Source organism: Corvus kubaryi, unplaced genomic scaffold (genome assembly GCF_017639235.1).
Source record: "Corvus kubaryi isolate FWS band 111438036 unplaced genomic scaffold, C.kubaryi_AGA036_p1.0 37256, whole genome shotgun sequence".
Classification (NCBI taxonomy): domain Eukaryota; kingdom Metazoa; phylum Chordata; class Aves; order Passeriformes; family Corvidae; genus Corvus; species Corvus kubaryi.
Genome location: NW_024581076.1, coordinates 7,831,496 through 7,845,397, shown reverse-complemented (window position 1 = coordinate 7,845,397; position 13,902 = coordinate 7,831,496).

Sequence of the window (13,902 nt, the reverse complement as noted above, 5' to 3'; positions counted from 1 at the left end):
AAATACTTCCAGAGGGATATAAACCTGGGCTTTGTTATAGAATGTTTTCCTTCCATATCACCTTAAATATTTTCCCAGTTTGGAGAAGAAACTATTACCCCCTTTTTCTTACTAGGAGAATTAATGGCTGATGGATTTCTTTTTCTCTGTACACCTAATTGCACAACTAGTCAGTTTGCCAGTAAGCCCTTCGATCCGTTAATAAGATAGTTAATAATGTTAAAGCCCATTAGCTCCCACCAATGTTAATTCCCAGTGTGTCAATTTAAAGGTCAGAAGCAATTTTCCACCGGTATTTTATTTGTGCATTTGTATATAAGGATACAGACCTACCTATAGTCCTGCACTTTTGAATAAAGCATTTACATTCTCTCATTATTTCATGCAACCCTGTGTAAAACTGAGCAAATGCAAAACAAAGTCTTGACAGAATCACCATCATTCCAATAGTCTTCAGACAGTTTTTTTGCTCCTTCTCAATCCATTTTTGACAAATACATGTATATATGTGTGTATGTTTGTAGTTTATGTTTATTTTTTTTACTATAATTTTGTGCTTACTGATTAAGAAAAACAGAAAATCAGAGCTGCCCAGCAATAGAAAAACTGGCATTTAGCCACGGCAGCATCAATTGAATCACCTGCCCTTGGGAGTCCAATCATTGTGACGGTTGATCCTAATATAGAGAGCAGTTACACCTACTGCTGCTCATGCAATCTAGGCGAATGCGTTGCTAAATTTAGCACAACGTTTATCCCTACTGTGCCTGTATGTTCTGATTAACCTGCCTGTTGTCCTTCACCAACCCAGCAATCAGCTAAAGCAACTGATTTTTCTAGTGTGTGACAAACTAAACTAAAAGATTTTTTCAGCAGCTGTCAGCTGAAATAATTTGTAAAATTAATACATTTTTCCAATCCAGTTTAGAAATCTGTGACTCATCTAACTTTTAATTTATTTTCTTCAGTAGAAGAGCCTAAAATGATAGTCTGTTCATCCAGTTTCCTCACCTATTTATATAAAGGCCCTGGTACTTGCGTGTAATGTGTCTTCTTCATAAAATGGTGAGCTTCTTGAAGGAATGTAATGAATTATGTATTTCCTCTTCATGCATAGAATGGCAGTAACCTAAGGACCAGGGTCTGAAGTTGCTGTGTTTCCTAGCACATCCTGACATTTCACTCACCTTAGTCAAAGGCATTTTAATGTTTTAAATCTCTTCGCTATCACCTTTTTCTACTGAGGGTATCAACTACAGTATCATTTGCTCTCTACCAAGCAAGCATACCAAATTCATCTAATTTGAGATAGTTCGTTCCTGAGAAAGCAGTGTGAAAAAACTTTTCTACTGACTTCCATAAATCCTGGCTCACATATAGAAACCATCGGACAGATAAAATAAACGTGCTGTTTGGTAAGACACAGTAACAATAGCAAGAAAGGGAGAAGCAGAAGCCAGTGCTTATTACTGATATAAGTAGTACTAATCAAAAGTTGTGGGCATTATGGGCATTCAACAGCAGACGGAGCAGCAGCACTGTCTTTTCCACTGAAGATCTTTAGTACCTCCTGAGCTAAACCAGTGACTTAAAAGTCACAGGCACCACATACACTGCAGATCTGTGAGTCATTTGGACTGCTGTGTTTTTAGCACACCTGAAGGATCTCATTTGGCTTGACACAGAGCCATCTGAAGGTGCTCCAAACAAAAGCATTAAGAACATTTAATAGTTGGTAACTATTGTTAATCAAGACTCAAAGGAATAAGGTTATTCCTCTGATTAAAATAATGCAAGTACTTGTTGTGAAGGTTTAGACAGGTGATGTTAATTGTGTGGACCTCTAAGAAGGAATTACCTTCTTGCAAAGACTAAGGAACTAGCCTACATATTGTGTATCACCACAACTGCAAATTTATCCTCCACATATTGTATCTGCTACTCCTGCATAATAATGCCATAAACATCTTGGTACATTTAATATCTAGATTCTGACTACAGGTCCTTGCCAGAAAGGGCTGTAAATGTAAAAAATCCTGCCCCCCACCCCATGAGAAAAGAAACACAATTGTGCCAGAAGAGATTCTTATTTGCAAAATTTCCCTGGCTGACTATGTGAAGAATATGGGATTGTCATGTGGCATTCTTTGTAAGGAGTGAAGAGAAGGTGCTCTCGAGTAATGACAGAGTGAAAGAATCCCCCAGCAAGGATCTTGTTAACACAGATGCTGAAGAAGCCCTGGCAAATGCAAAGGTTCAGGGGAGGGGGTTGAGGCCAGATCAATGGAAAGGATTTTGTTAGCTCCACAGTGGATTGACTGGGAGTTGTGGGAGATCAAGAAGAGGGAACAGGAAGGAGGGTAGAAATATTAGGAGAGGAGGCTAGCTGATTCGTGCGTTAATGCCTCTGTATTTGGAAATGAGGGGCAGGGACTTGGAGATGTGAAAAAAGGCTACTAAGGTAGAACAGGGGCCTGGATGTGAAGGGAGAAGGGAAGAAAATCAAACACTGCCATAAGTAATCAGGTTATGCACAGAGGATTGTTAGAGTGATGCTGAGAGGATAAAATTGTTCCTGGGTTCATTCTCCCACAAAGGCCAGTGGAAATCTGCATATAGGCGAGTGCCAAGAGAAAAGTAATCTGCAAATGGCATAATCATATGCTGCTCTCTGGGAGGAAGAAGTTGAATTTTGGATGGGGCTACAGTTGTCTTCCAGCTACTGGACAGGAATTAGTCTGGCAGAAATAACCAGGAGCATGAGGAGGTGCTGCTCAATGTCACAACAGCCAGTGTTGAAGGAAGGCGTCTGTAGCTGTTTTGAGAGGTGTGTGATCACTGCAGGCCTGCACTGCTGCGGGATGCCGAGATCTCTCACAACAAATGCCATTGAAAAATGTGTGGTGCTAACACAGCTGCTCATAAAACTGAGAGGGTGTTTTTTGGAACATGAAAATTGAAGTAGCAGCTGAGGATGTCAAATTGGAGACTTATCACTTTTAAACTGATACAGGTCCCTTCCTATTGGAAGTTTTCATTCAGAACTTTTAACACTAACAAAGTTGTGGTTAAAAGAAACATCACAGTAATAATCTTTCAAAGGTTTACCACAGGATGGAAATGGTTCATCAAGACATGTTCTGTAACAATTACATCTAAGGGTCATCACAAAATACTTTCAGAAATTTTGTGTGAAAAGTGTTCTATTCAAACAGCCCCAAGAAGAAAATTTAAGCCAAATTTCACCTCCACGTAGAGCTAATGTTGAAAAGAGGACCTGCCTTGAATAAAACTCTGGGGCTTGTAGCCTTCTTTTCACTGAAATACTGACTAGAATAATGACTAGAAATAATGACTAGAAGTTGAAAACTACCCATTAAAAATCTGTTAATTTACATGAAGATTGGCTTTTATTTTGGATAGTTTAGAAATGGTGATCTATATTAACGAAATGAGTGCTAAGGGGACTGTGTAGGGTGTGTGTTTCTGACATCCTGCTTGTTACAGAATGTATTTTTTATTTTTCAGCTTATAAATGAAAAAACATTAAAAATTCTCATTCAAAGTAGCTTGTGTTACCTTTCAGAGAAAACAAACAAACAAACAAAAAACACCAACCTTTCCCAAGCTTGGATGGTTCTTTCCAACGACCTCTGAAAGTTTTCCAGTCTCTCATTTTGTACCTTCTTGGCTGTGTGAAGATATAATTAATAAAACCCTGTCATCGGGAGCTTCCTATTAAATTAAATAATTTCACAGAGTTTTCTCTCCATTTAATTCTGTTTAGCTGAATGTTTACTGATGAGTCAATTAGCCACTGCTTTGTTTGTTCAACTTAATGTCATCACATCACCATGAGATCACCACAGCAAACATTCATCAACAACAGCATTGTCACGTCTGGCTACTTGCTACAGGCTGGCCTCAGGCTGGCCACATCCAGGGGTCTGACTGGTCAGTGGCCTTGGCCTGGCTGCGATGTGCCCAGGGGAACTCCTGTCGTGCAGGGGGCCAGAAAGTACTTTTCAATCTTTGGTGAGGATCATCCCTCCTCATGGTGCAACCCCTCAAGTGGGAAATAAGGAGGTAGACCAGGTTGTGAAGGCAGCCATGACAACAAACCAAGGGCAAGTGTGTTGGTGTCTGCAGCTGGAACAGACCGTGTTATGTTGTGATGGCAGTTACTGCAAGAAGTTACATCTTTAAAGCAATGGAAATTATTAGGGAGCAAGGTAGTAGATATACCAGTGGATATCAACATACCAGCCCAGAAGGTTTCAATTATGTTGATATATCTGGTCAAGCACAACGGCATCAGATTTGTTTTTGTGCATTGAGTGTTGCTACCATAGACTCAGATATTCTGGAGCTGAACAGAGGATGGTAAATGCACGTCAGGGTCACTCAATCCTAGTGATTGAATTACTTCTTTAAGCACGTCTGCCAGGCTATGTCTTCAGAGACTTTTTTCCCATACATCTGTAAATGGACACAGTCCAGCTCAAGGTACACTTAGGTGCATCAGCAAGTGATACATTTCAGAGGGGTTTTTTTGTTCAGTGAAGATAAGATCCTTTTACAGAGATGCTGAAAATCTAAATCATTCTCAAGGAGTGCCTGTTGCCTTTCATGGTTTAAACAAGGAAGACAAGTGGGCTCCTAACAAAGAAACTTCAGCAAGGGAGGCTGGATGTGACTGAAGCATAGGTTTGTGAGTTGCCTCTTAAAAAAAAAGAGTTCAATTTTTCTCCTCTCTGCAATCCTCTTAAAACCCAGCAATCCATCCCCAGTTTCTAGCAAGGGCATAAGTCAATAAATAAGCTCTTTCAGGGGGAATAAAGATTTGTATTGCTAACCAGTCATAAAGGATACAGAAGCTAACAAGAACAGGTCAGTCCACAAATTCTGTGATTTAGCGAAGTGAGGAGAGAACCAAGACGTTGCGCAGCACCCACGACACGGTCTGTGTCCTCCGTGTGGCACAGGCTCTAGGTCCTAATAATACTCTGGCACTGATGCTTATTAACAGTGCAATTTCAATAATCAGCATATTTTGTCAAATAATTGGTAGGCTGATGGTTATAAGAGGTGACACTGCCAATATCTCATAAAGGCTGAAAGAAATATTTCCCATTTCCACGCTGCATAAACAAAGCATGCCAGACAACCTCAGGAATGCTAATGATCTCCAGTACTTTAGTATATTAAGTATTCATCAATTGAGCACAGACCACAACAATGTTTTGAGAGTCCTTAAACACATGAGAAACACATGAGAAATGATGCAAACTTTATATGAGCTCATATAATCTTGGTTGGCTATACAGCCAAGCATAAGATCACAGAAATAAATTCATGTGTACCATATCTCTCCTACTAGAAGGTTGTGCCCTACATTATATTTGCTGGTGCCACATCCAGCCCAGATTTAATTGACTCAAGCTATGAGTCATCCACTTCTTCCCCTATGGCATTATTCCCCAACCTAAGAGATTACATTGATGGGATTTTTTTTCCTTGATAATCAGACTTCACTGTCCTTAATTTCATCCCATTATATAATACCTCACACTTATGCTGTAACTGCCATCCAAAAGCTTTGCAATTGTTAATTGAGTTTCATAACAGCCCCCCATGAAATAAATAAGTTCTGAGTCAGAGATGCAAAAACGTGAGTTACTTGCCACAGGCCACATGTGGGATAATATCGAGAGCAGTTGGATCTGTGTCATTGACTGGGAGCTGTTTGCTTGCAATTTATGCAATAATCAAGACATAAGAACTCTTTTCCAGGATGCAGCCCTGTCCTCTCCTGCCAGTGTCTATCTGCACTGTGAAAAACTGTTTACTTGTTCATTAATATTTCTGTCTTTTAAATATTCACGTGTATCCTTCCCTAGTCATAATTTTTATACTGTTGATATTTTATCTATCTAGAAATAAACCAAGGCTTTTATTATGTGGCTCTTTTCTCATGACTCTCTGATCTGGAGACATGTCTTTGTCGATTATGTGCCTAGAATGATACTCTGTGGAGTTTATGGAGATAAATCATGCCATGAGTTAGCCTCCCAGGCTGTGACACGATACAAGAGGCATAATCCAGCTGGCTGCTCCAGACTGTCAGCTGAGACACAGTAGCTCACTGTGCATGTGCTGTTACCCCATTGTGAAGCAAAGCAACATGGTTCATGTGAGTCACCATCAACTGACCTTGTTTTTCAACACAGCGCAGCAACGTATCTCGCTCCGTTACCACATCTGAAATGAAGGACCCTGAATAACAGCTGGGGGACAGGAACCTCTACAGGCCAGCACAGGCCTTCTGCCCAACAAACCCTTAATTTTCTTTAATTAATGCATTTGGGTTTAGAATACACAATTAGAAATGGCATTTTATTGCATATATCACTGTAGCATCTCGGGTTTCTAATTGAAGCAACTCAGGCAATATTCTAGATCATAATGCAAAAGCAGGCAAGAGCTAGAAATCTTCTGGCTGCTTTGAAAACGAATGTATTTGGCTGTAATTTCTCTTACTGAACATAATTTCTTCCTAAGTATTTATCTTCAATTTGTTTACTAGATTTTGGGTGATATTTATCTGATAAGTGTTTTTCTAAATCAGATTTACTCATATTGCTCATTTGTGGTTTTACAATACCTTCTTCTCAGGTTATTTTCTATCATCTTTCTGCTATTCTCCCTGCTTTTGCTAGCATATCTTAATGAATTGAAAAGTAGAGTGCATGGTGGAGATTCCTGCCATGTAAAATTCAAGATGCTTTAACATGGCAGAAATGACTGTTTTAAAAAACATCTTAAGTGGCGAATGACTCAACACTTTTTTTGTGTGTTCTGCTACATACAACACAGGGGTCATGATACATGCAAAAGACTTCTTACAAGAAAGTTTTGATACAGTATCTTCCCTGAAATTATCTTTATGCAGTACTCATCTCTTCACCCTGTCAGCAAAAGCAAACCCACAATAAGGAAAACTAGCAGTCCTCCCCTGCTTGGGCAAAAGAACCCTGGAAAATGGGAAAAATCTTCCTTTCCCGAGAAAAACAATCAAAGAGCTCAGGATGTGAACTAGTGGTTGTCTCACCTGCATAACACAATGGGTGTTTCTGAGCTATTTACCTAACCTTGAAATTGCTTTCAAAAAGGCTCACAAAAACTGAAGCTAACATCTTCCATTAGGCAGCCCTGCAGCTCATAGATCTCACCAAAAAAAATGTGCTACTTGTGCATAATTAAAGGATCTGCAAACTACCAGTCAAGATAAAAAGATCAAAGGCTATAATAAATCATGCTGCCTCATGGGATGAGCTCACCAGCAGCAGAAAAATATGTGTTTTCTTTCTGTGATGATTACTTGCTCTGGTATGGTATAGGAGTTTGACAATCTCTTCCCCAGTAGCTCTACTTGGGGACACAATAAAGTCTTTTTTCTAGGACAGCCCCTGTGTCCAAAAGTGCTGTCAAAATTATTTGCCTACCTGGTCTGATATTTAGTGAAGGACCACACAGAGCAGAACAAGTGTGGAATTTTATTTAGTTGCTTCATGAGAAAGTGTTTATGGATCAACACTGAAGTTTTTTCATGGAAATATGTCAACCCAGATAAAGTTTTTGGCAGGAAGCTTTTCTACTGCACAGAACCCAAGCTAGAAAGACCTGGGAAAATGCAGAAGTCTCAAGCTGATGGAAACAGAGAATTCAGTATCTGTCTTGCCTAAATATTTTGCCACAGAAAACAGCGGTAATTAGCAGGCCCAAGCCATGTCTTGCACCAATATTGTCATTTTTTTAGAAGATACCTAAAGAAATTAACTTTTTTTTCCTCCTTACTTTCTTGTTTTCCTTCTGTATGAAGGTTTTGGGATGATCACAGTGTGGAACATTGTGAAGGCTGCAAAACAGTTCTTGCTTGCTTTCAGTTCCTAATGTTATTTTTTCTTAGGACCCTGTGTAGTCTCAGGGGATCTGGAAGCAAAACATAATGTTGATTAAAAGTCTTGAGCTCAAATTCTATCCCAGCCTCATCATTTATAAACTGTTTTCATGTCAATAAATAATCTTTCTAACTTGTTGACAGAGAAAGCAAGCAAACCTTTTCCCTGTTAGTGTTATCCTTTTTGACCTGTTTTTGTTTTGACTTTTTTTTGTAAAATTTTCCTTTCAATTGTTCTAACAGTTTTAAAGAACCTCCAAAAATTGGAATCTTTCTTCTAGTAAATGCACAAAATCTTGAAAACTCTTCCTGGACTGTTAGTCTCATAAATCAGCAAAATTCAGCAGCGGGAAATCCAGGAAATTTCCACAAATCCTACATTTATAGCCAGTTATCAGATTCACTTCTCAGTGGATTTTTTTTTTTCAGTCCATTAGATTGTGTAGGCAGAGAGTGAGCAGGAAAGGCAGATAAGGTAGACAGGATGCTTTGGCTCATTCAACCTGTGTGGGGCAATTGTCCTGTGACTGTAGCAATCATTCATCCCCCTTGCTTGAGCTCATGCCTTCCCCCACCACAGAAGAGCCTTAAAATATGTTCCATGCAGCAGCCAGCCAAGAGCACCTTGGGATTACCCCCCTTCCAACACCAGAGAGAATGCAGTTGCTGCAGCTAATTATGACTCCTCATAGGTAATCTCTAGTAATACTCATCTGGAAAATCTTAGTTTCTCCATAAGAGCCAAACTTGGACATATTAAAAAGTAAAATCAGTGTGCAAGTCAAAGCTGAGAAGGGCCATTTGGGTGCCACTAAAGGTCATTTCTGCACTTCTCCTACTGGTTTTTGCCACACACACATATGCAAAACAAAGCACGTGAATGACTGTGCTTGTCATGCTAGCCCAGCTGGATCCTGCAGTTTCCAGCTACCGTGGTCTCCCAGGGAAGCATTAAACTGCCTCAACATAGGCTTCTCATGCCATTTCAGATGCTGCAGAGTATCTGGCATGACCTGCAGCCGTGGCTTTAGACGAGTGTGGATCTCCCATTGATCTCCAAGTCCCTTCTACCAGCTCTGTGTGGGTGGCTTAGCTACTTTAGGGCATCTGAAGTGTTCTGAGCAGACTATATTTTGGCAATGGGTGGGCCCCTGGTCCCTGTGTTGCAAGCTGCGGAAAACATGTTTTTTCACTTTCACAAGAATCCCCAAGTGTGAAAAGACTAGAATGAGGCAAAATCTCACCAGAGTCTGGTTTACTTTTGCAGCTGTGACGGAGGTTTTTGCACTGTATTTCAGCAGGACACCCTTTGCTGTACATGTCCTGGGGTGACCATAACACCAGGATAAAGGCCTTCCATGAAATTGCTTACTGTCCAGGGCTGTCTTTACATCCACTGTCAAACTCTTCAGCAGCTACTCTGAAAAGCAAAAACACCCTCTGTGCTTACTTTGGGCTGGAAGTACAGCCTGGGACATCTATTCCTTGGGAGCTAATGCAGCAACATGTCCTGCCTGGGACTGCAGAGGGCTGCTGTCCACAGTACGTGGGGCTATCAGAGGCTCTTCTGGGGAGAAGAGGATGCCACAGGTGCTGCACATCTCCCTGCAGCACCGGGAGAACAGCTCCACACTAAATCAATCTGCTGTCCTGAAAGTGGAGCTGTTGGAGCACAGGGGGAAATTCTCACCTAGCAGGCTTTAAAACAAAGGTACAATCCCAGCTCCTTTATTATCAAAGTGGGAATGGGCATAACATAAAGTTCTTCAGCTTTGGGGAAAAAAAAAAAAAATCACACTCACCCTTTTTCTTCCCCACACTTTCATCTGGTGGAAAATCTGATATAAAAGAGAGTTGTGCACTTTGGAAAATCTGGCTAGTGTGTCAGTTCAGTATAAAAAAGAGTGGAGAACAAAAAAGCCAAGCTCCCATGCTCATGATGACCCTCAAGGGAGCCTAATTAAAGGTGATGGTGAAGGAAAGGTAAGCAGTTAAGACTCTGCACCAGACAGGATATACTGAGCCAGACTACTCAATACCTGTAAAGACAGTGTTTTTCCCTTGCTCCCATCAGCCTTTCCTTCCTCAGTCCCTTCTCTCTGATGAAGGTGAGGGATAAAGCAGGGGAGGACGTAAATGGCAGGCAGTGATGCCATTTCTTAAGTCCTATTTCCCAGTTAATTGCTCTTCCAAAATTTTTATTCCACTCTGTTTCTCTTTTCTTTCTTTTCAGGAATCTGACCCAGAATTTGCCAGCCACTTACCAAAAATTAATAGAAAAGGAAAGAAAGAAAGAAATCCTGTGCAGACAAGGTCATGTTTCAGTGAACTCATTCTAAACATAACTTTTTCCTTTCAACAATCCTGCTCTGGCAGCATCTGAATTCCCTGCCCAGCTGGTGGCTAAGGCTTAATGCCTCTATTCCCGACACTCTCCAGTCCCATAAAGTAAAACCTCTATGGCATACAGCTATGAGATAACAGTCTCTGTGGGACTGAGTCATAGGACTTTTCATCTAGGGCTGAACAATTAACTTGCCATCATTCTTCTTTGCCTCCTGCCATTCCTTTTGTCTACTCTCTGCTACAGAAATTTGAATTTGGTCTCCATCTTCACACTGTTGCACTGAAATCTGTCTCAGGCCAACATCTCAAACACCTGCCTGTGGGTCCTCCATAACCATTCACCAGAGGGACCAGGATACAACTATCCCTGCCCTCTCTGGGAGGAGGGTGAGCAGCCCACAGAGGGAGAAATGCATCAAGACAAGAGGCAGCAGCCACGAAGAACTTGTTTAAAACAGCTTTTCTGTTCTTTAATTAATGCTTGTTTGGGGAACTGCAAAACAGCATAATATGACTGTGAGCTCATTACAGCTGGTGGAGATGAAATTGTTTGGATGCAATGAAACTGGAGGTGAGGCAATGTGGTCATTTCTTCTTTTTATTAGAAAGTCTGGACTTTCTTGCCTTATCCATAAAGGAGTTGATATCTTAATTTTGGATTTACAAGTCATTAACATACAGGGCACGGAGTCAAGACTATTCCTGGTACAGGATTTTTGCATGACCTTGATAAGTTACTCTAATGGGATCATGCTGGCACTAAGCAACTCTGAAAATCAGGCCAGAGAGGTGCCTAAATATGGATGAGATGCCCAGATTTGAAATGCTGAACTTAACCACTTTGCCCTTCCATTTCCCTACTTACAAGAAATCAAGCCAATAACACTTTATCAGGTTCAATACTTTACTGAGGAAAGAAACTGAGGTGACTGACATAAATTTCTAGCAATAGTACGTTAATTCATTTTTTAGAGGCCACTTATGATAGTAAGATGAAGGTGCTATAAAAATGCAAAATACCTCACAAAATTTTTCTTCTCTGTCCAGTTATATAGTTCATACCTGCAAATGCATGTATCAGAGCTCTGTCTCACCAAATATAGAATCCACAAAGTGTTTCAAAGTAAACAGATTAATGTTAGCTTATTTACCTGACAAAAAATATTAATATCTGCAAAACAAAAATGAATGAGAAACATATGGATGTTACAGAGAGCAACTTCCACTTGGAAGATGTGCTCAAAGTCTCACATTAATGAAATGTCATAGGCTTGCTAAAAGTTATGGATCATAAGTTTCTGACACAGAAGGTTACTTTGCCATGGACTTCATATGATGGATAAAGATGAATTAATCACTGGAGTAGAAGTTGGTCGTTGCCTAGGAACCAATGATCATGACCTCATTGCATTCTACATACCCAAACAAAGGATAGCCCCAAAGAATGCAGTATATGTGATGCTTCAGAATGGTTACTTCCGAAAAGCTAAAGGAAACTCTGAACTACATTAGCTGAAAGAGAAATATTTTAAAGAAACTATGCTTATATAACATTCTACAGTGATATTTGTGCCACTGGTGCTAATTTTTAATGAACCTGATGATGCTAATAATGTATCAAAGGACTAGAAGATACTTAGTTTGTAAAAACAAATTAAATACACAAGCAGAAATATGGATATCTACAGATTGACTAGTTTAACATTATATCCAGGCAAAATAATGGCAAAGGTAGTATGTGCTTCAGAACTAATTGATGTCAATTAAGTAGCTGCTGTAAAACAAACAAAAACCTAAACAGGTCATAGTCTTTCAGACTACAAAGTCAGATGGCAAAGATTATTTTTAAAAGTGATTTATTTGGGAATATTTTTAATCATTCAAAGCAATAAAACACAATATTCTGTTTAAAAATTGCATTGTTCATCTCTGGAGCATTTATTTAACAGAGCTAAGAAATGGTCAACAGCTCTTGAGCACTGATAGGGAAAACTTGATGAAAGGCCGTGTTACTAGTGTGATTATTTAAGGATTGTTACTGTGTCTTATATCGTTCAATATTATTAAATTAATCGGAAGCAATAAGAACAAATTTGGTGCTCACCTACAGATTAATGAAAAAATATAACATGATGGGGACCTGACATTTATTTAGAGCAATCCATTTGTTCAATGAACTCTGATCTACTGAAAGAAAATATATTTTACTACAGAGCAGAAGAATAAATCTCCTAACTGCTACTAGAAGATGTTGCTATGACACTTGACTTCGCTGCATATTGCTGTTATTTGGAAAGTTGTTACAGAGTAGGGATCAGATTTTAGTTTTCCTGTCTTTGCCCTCTGTCCCTAAGCCTCTCTGGTAAGAGAGCAGACACTGGAGTGGCTGAAATTTCCGTTTCTTCAAGCACAGCTGTCCTTATATTTTAAACTGAAATAATTTGTCTTGGGTCAAGGAACAGATATGGTTCAAGCAATGGCTAACTGGTTCAAATAAACAGGAGATCAGACTAGATTTCTAGCTGTTCCTTCTAGTCCTACATCTCATAAATCACAAACAGCCTAATGCATAAGATGTTCAGCAAGGCAATATCTAAGGACTTTGCTTCAGTGTATTTGTTGTATAAGAGAAACCAGTATCTTCACCCCAAAACCTGACACAAGGGACTGTTCTGCTCCTGCACGGAGCCAGAGTGTGCCAGTGGCCATGAATTTTTTTAATTTCTTCAAAATATCCATAATTTTGCTTTTCTTTTCAACAGCAATTAATACAACTTAGTTGGAATTTGAATCTTAAAGGAAACATATTTAGTATTTGAGGTTGTCATTAAAAACTAGACACAAAAAAAGGGAAAGGTTTCCTCCTCTTGAGATGGTACATCTGCTCAGTAAGCTTGCACTACGCTTTACTGACTTTGTTCTTTTTCGTCCCTATAACTGCCCCTGTGAAGACACCTGTGAAGACAAGTCAAGAACTGCATTAAATGGACATTAACGATATGTATTGCCAATTCTCAAATCCAGATTGTGTCAGGAAAGAACAGAAAGGAGGGTCTGAAAAACAAGGTTCACCATGAAAAAAATAGCCAAAATGGGCCAAGCCAGCATATGTAAGAGATCCACCTCACAGAAAATATAGTGGTAACACTGAAACTTTTAAAATAGTCAAAACAGGAAAAAAGAGTTCAACTTAAGTGTAATCATGCCATAAGAGTTTTCCGAATAGTTCTTGGATCAATTCTTGAGATGCTACTTAGAGTAATGTCAGAGCTTGCTGGTCATCTTCCAGAGAATTGACCAGCTGCCTGCTATCAACACTGTGCTACTCGTACTCTTGTCTTTTCATTACAAATCTGACTGCTACTGCTTTAAAAGCTCTTTCCTCCTAAACAACAGAGATCCTGCGTTTGTGCAGTTATGTTAAGAACAGCCATTTTATTAACGAGTACTTGACCTGTTGCACACACAAAAATATGAATTCTGAAGTATTTCAAATGAATTATTCTTAATTATCACACTTTTAATATGTTAGTAAAAGAAATGTATAACTTATGTTATGTTATGTTATGTTATGTTATGTTATGTTATGTTATGTT